General features: G+C 49.0%; 1 pseudogene; it reads left to right on the forward strand.

Annotated features, from left to right (window-relative positions):
- The first annotated feature begins 1,281 nt into the window (after positions 1–1,281).
- Positions 1,282–5,510, forward strand: LOC144102772 (uncharacterized; annotated as a pseudogene).

Genomic DNA, 5,510 nt, shown 5'->3' on the forward strand with positions numbered 1-5,510 from the left:
TCGAAAGCACGCTAACAATGTCATTCCCAAGGGTTTTCACTTCAAACGAGGCGACCCGCAGGTTGCCCTTGCAAGTGTGAACAATGACGTCGTCGAGCTGCTGCCTGGTGGCAAGCGACTGCTGCTCGCATGCCCTTTGTGAGTGGCAAGTGTGAATGAGCCTTCACACAATTAGGCCATTGGGAGTGTGCCTGCAACGTTTGTTATTCCTACGCCGCTTGTTGCGAAGCATCGTCTGCACGCGTTCCAGAAACCTTCGTAACCTTCCGCTGGTGGAGCTTCCAAGTCCTCTGCTAGCTGTTCGACGTCTCGGTCTGACAGGAAAAGCCGTCTACCCTCAACAGGCCTTAGTGTCTGGGTGTTTCCATCAAATTCCAGCTGGATTCTGTTGTGGTCGCTTCCACAGCTAAAAGTCCCATCCTCGTCGATAGTCATTCTCCTCAGGCATCCGTATAGACCAGGTGACATCAAAGTGAAGTCTATCGAAGACTTCCGGCCCCTTCACGCCCACGTGCTCTGGTCCTCACATTCTGACTGCAGATTGCGGTCATCGCCAAGGTACCCTCCAAACTTGCCAGTAACCTGTCGCCACTGGAACGAAAGGCACTATGGGGCCTTCGAGACGACACCACCATCGTCGTGCTCCCGGCAGACAAGGGCAACTCAACAGTGGTGATGGACCGCCGAAACTACGAGAAGAAAGCATCGGCCCTGCTGAGCAGTGGGACATATGACAAGATTCCCAAGGATCCGACTTCGACCACTCAAACAACGCTCAACAAAATTCTAGCGGACATATTAGAGCGACACCCTGATTTAAGAAGGCTTTACCTCCACCTCATCTTCAGAAATAGCACAGCCCCAAGCTTTTACGGGCTACCTAAAATTCACAAACCTGAAATCCCACTGCGGCCAATTGTGGACTTCACTCTACCTCCTCTCCGACGTCTTTCCGACTACCTTCACAAGGTACTAGCTCCGCTCGCCGGCAGAACACCCATGCATGTACAGCATTCGAGGCACTTCGTCCAACTTGTCTCGGACCTGACGATTGAAGAAGACGAAAGCCTGGTCTCGTTTGACGTGGTGTCGTTATTCACCAGCGTTCCAGTGCCCCTGGCTGTGGCCGATGCTCACCGCTCACTCCAAAACGACCAAACCCTGCACGTACGAGAGAACACCACTCAGCGTAGACGAGGTATGTCGCCTTCTTTATTTCTGTCTTCGCAGTACTTATTTCCCCTATAAAAAGAATTTTTCAAGCAAACAACCGGAACTGCCATGGGGGCGTTGATATCGGTCACAATGGCTAATTTAACCATGGAGGACGTCGAAAGCCGGGCGCTTGCCACCTTCAATCCCAAGCCAAAGTTGTTCCTTCGATATGTAGACGACTGCTTCTGTGTGGTGAAGGCGTCAGAAACAGAAAACCTCCTAATCCGTCTAAATTCAACTGAACCGGCCATACAATTTACAGTTGAACGTGAGCAGCAGGGCAGTCTGCCTTTTCTCGACGTTCTAGCCACAAGGCATGACAAAGGCTTGCGGTTCTCGGTATACAGAAAACCAACCCACACGGGACGGTACCTCCATTTCAATTAGAATCATCCCACTCCTCACAAGGCATCTGTCATTACATCTTTATTGAAGAGAGCCGACACCATATGTTCTTCACATGAAGAAAAAAGAAACGAGAACAGAGTAGTCTCCGATCTCCAAAAAAATGGGTACCCCAGTTCATTCATCCGACGCGTCAGCCAAAAACAGAAAAGAAAAAAACAAAAACAGCTCTATTCCTTCCCCAAGCCCACGCCAGAACCGGAAACGTGTTTGCATACCATACGTGAAAGGCGTGAGCAAGACGCTGGCTCGAATTCTCGGTAAAGAAGGGGTGCTAACCGCACAAACCGGCTACCACCATCGGACGCCTTCTCCCCGCCCGAAAGACCGTCACCCAAAAGACCAAAAGAAAGGGCCCCAGGTGTTGTATACAAGATTCCCTGCTCAGTCTGCCCGGCCTCGTACGTGGGGGAAACGAAGAACTTCGCCGAAAGAGTGAAGCAACACAAAACGGACGTCCGACAAATAAACCGTTAGCGCAGCGCAGTGGCCGAACATTGCGAGGAATGTGACCACCGAATTAACTTTTACGGCACTATTGTACTGGAAACCGGAGCTAACCAGCGCAGGAGGTTTCTGCTGGAGTCGTGGCACATAGAACAGACACGAAGGAATGTTATTCACTCCCTGGGGACACTTCCTTCGTCTTACATCCATGGTTTACGGCCATTGACTCGGAGGTATTCAACACGAGGACTTAAAAAGCCAAGCTGCGCCTCGCCCGTTGTCACACCGTGAAGGGGCCGAGCCGGTCCCGAAACGTCGTGTTTTTCAAAAATTAACCTGGTTAGCATCAGTCATCTTTCTACTAAATTAATTTTCCCAACCAGACAGACTTCTGTCAAATGTTTTCTTTTGAGTACCTTACTGACGTATGCCAATACTGCCGCGCATTAACCGATTTTTTATGTAAACTTATTAGAAAGTATATCTTATACAGAAGCATGGCACAATTAAATCTGGGTGCTCAGTACTGATTCAAAGCAAGAAACTTTATTGTTTATAAAATTAAATTTTAAACATTCAGGTTTTGGTTTCGCATGATCTCACAAAATTGGACTTGGACAGTTCACAGGTCCGGACGGGTCTACCAAACGAATCACCCTTCTCAGTGTGGTTGCCGCAAGCTGGGTCAAGGCTATTTGGTCACGCTGTTATACTGTTTCTTCGGGCATCAGTATCGCAACACTCGCGTGAGCGCTTTTGACTCCTCTGTCAACAGCGGGATTGAGTCCCGCCTCATTTCTATGGAGGAGAAATATGTCGATGTCATTTCACTTCACAAGAGCACCAGGCGATCGAATTTATTACGGAAGCCTCAAATGCAGTGTCTGTCGAAGCGTACGTACTTGATTGTACCATATATATATATATATATATATATATATATATATATATATATATATATATATATATATATATATATATATATATATATATATATATATATTCACTGACTGCAAGCACGGATGCAGTCATGGATTTTGACGTATGTCGTCCAAGAAGCACTTATAGCAGAGGCAGAATGCGGTTTACATGTGCGTGGCACAACATTGCTTTGCAATGTAGTTCCAATGGTGGCAGATGGTATGTTATTCTAACCAACTTCTGAGAATATGACCGCAACGTTGGCAGATAGTGTGCTGTTTTAACCAACGGCCAAATTGCGCCAACGTTCCAGTATGTTGCACAACATTAGCAAAGATGGCGGCATTTCCGTGTATGTTCTGGCGACATTTTGTGCTACTAGGGCAAGAGGAACATGATAAATGCCTGCGAGCAGTACTGCTGGCAGCAAAATCAGCAGGACTAACGCTTAATCCTAAGAAGTGTATTTTCGGCACACATGAAGTAAAGTTCTTAGGCGACGCCATTTCCAAAGACGGAATCAAGCCAGATGAGAGCTTAATTAAGTGTGTAGTCGACTTGCCGCCTCCAACGTCAAAACAAGGTGTTCAGAAACTACTGGGCGCAGCAAACTACTTCGGAAGGTTCATTTCAAACCTGTTTGAGAAGACTAAGAATCTGCGAGCCCTGTTAAAACGCGATTGCATGTTTGATTGGTCAGCTGGCCACGACAAGGAGTGGAAAAACCAGTGCGAAGCATTGTCGACAGCACCAGTGCTTGCTATATATGAACCTTCGAAGCAATCCAAGATAACAACGGACGCATCCAGCTTTGCGCTAGGGGCGGCACTTCTGCAGTCGCATAACGAGCACTGGCGACCGGTTGCTTACACTTTGCGTGTGCTAGCTGACGCGAAGACAAGATATGCGCAGATTGAGAAAGAGGCCCTGGCGGTCACGTTTGCATGTGAACGGTTTCGTGATTGTATCACTGGCATCGACGTAATTCCGGAAACGGAGCATCTACCGCTGATAGCCATTGCCCAGAAGAACCTGTCAGACATACCTCCTCGCTTGCGGCGTTTCTTTCTGAGCCTCATGCTGTTCAACATTTCACTGCAGTACGTCCCTGGGAGAGGTCATGCTCTGGCCGATGCTCTCTCAAGAATCCGATGCGACAGCTATGAGCCACCTGAAAGCGAACTAGAAGATATGGCCATGCAACGGCCAACCTCTCCTCTCATCAGCGACACAACAGCGAAGCGGATAGCAAAAGAAATGAGTGAAGACGAGCTAAGGCGAGTCATTGAAGCCCTACAATATGAACACAGCGTAATAGGCCAGCTAGCTCCCTTCCAAGTTGAGCTGTCATGTGTGGAAGGTATATTGTTGCGTGGGTCTAGAGTTGTCATCACGAAGTCCATGCGAAAAGAAATGTTGCAGCGCCTACGCAAGGGTCACTTGGGCATCGAAAAATGCAAAGCAATGGCCAGAGTATTGATTTATTGGCCTGGTATGGTGGCAGAAATAACTGAGTTTCCAGGTGCCCAACCTGCCGCCGTTTCGCTTACAAGCAGCCAAGTGAACCGCTAATGCAAAGGCATTGTCCAGCATTACAGTGGGCTAGGATAGGGGTGGACTTGTTCGAGCATCCTGGAAAGAAGTACCTTGAAGTCTACGATGCCTATTCCAATTACCCTGAAGTAGAGCCGCTTCCTCGAACTACTAGCCACTTTATAATAGAAAAGCTGGCCATGATATTTGCGCGTCACGGCATCCCACTTGAAGTATGCACGGACGGCGGACCACAGTTTTCATCGCAGGCATTTCGTGCTTTTGCTAGACAGTGTGAATTTGCCCATGTTGTTTCTAGTCCCAGTTTTCCACGCTCAAATGGTTTGGCAGAGAAAGGGGTGCATGAACGTTGTGAAACGTCTCCTCAAGAAGACGCTATATGCGAATGAAGATTTTTGGATCCGGCTTCTAAATTACAGGACGGCACCAATCGAGGCCGGAAAAGCTCCGTCCGAGCTACTCATGGGCAGGAGATTAAGAGGAAGGCTACCTGACTTCGCAGACCGTAAGGCACCAGAGGTCAAAAAGCACACTCAAGCCCACTCTCAGAGGCATCCACGAGAAGCACTCGGTGAGCATGGCACGTACCGTTAGGCTGCTCTACAAGAGTGGGTGGATCACTAAGGCCCTCGTAGCACAAGCCGTCGCCCCTCGCTCATACACGGTCTGTACGGAAGACTGGTATCAGCTTCATCGCAACCGTCAACATCTGCTCCGAACAAATGAATAGTTCGACCCGTCAATGCAAACCATTCCTGACTATACGGAAGACGGTGCTAACGACTGTGCTTCTCTTCCAGGCCGCGCGGCACCACAGGAGTCTCAGGGCAACTGGAGCCCCGCGTGTGACGACCAAGCCCCGGCTGCCCACACACCTCATAGGTACCCTGCGCCAGGGCAACATAGTTCTCCGGAAACCACGAATTCCGAGCCGGACGACGCTGGGCTTCGCCGGAGCACCCAGTTAA

This window comes from Amblyomma americanum, chromosome 8, assembly GCF_052857255.1.
Source record: "Amblyomma americanum isolate KBUSLIRL-KWMA chromosome 8, ASM5285725v1, whole genome shotgun sequence".
NCBI lineage: Eukaryota > Metazoa > Arthropoda > Arachnida > Ixodida > Ixodidae > Amblyomma > Amblyomma americanum.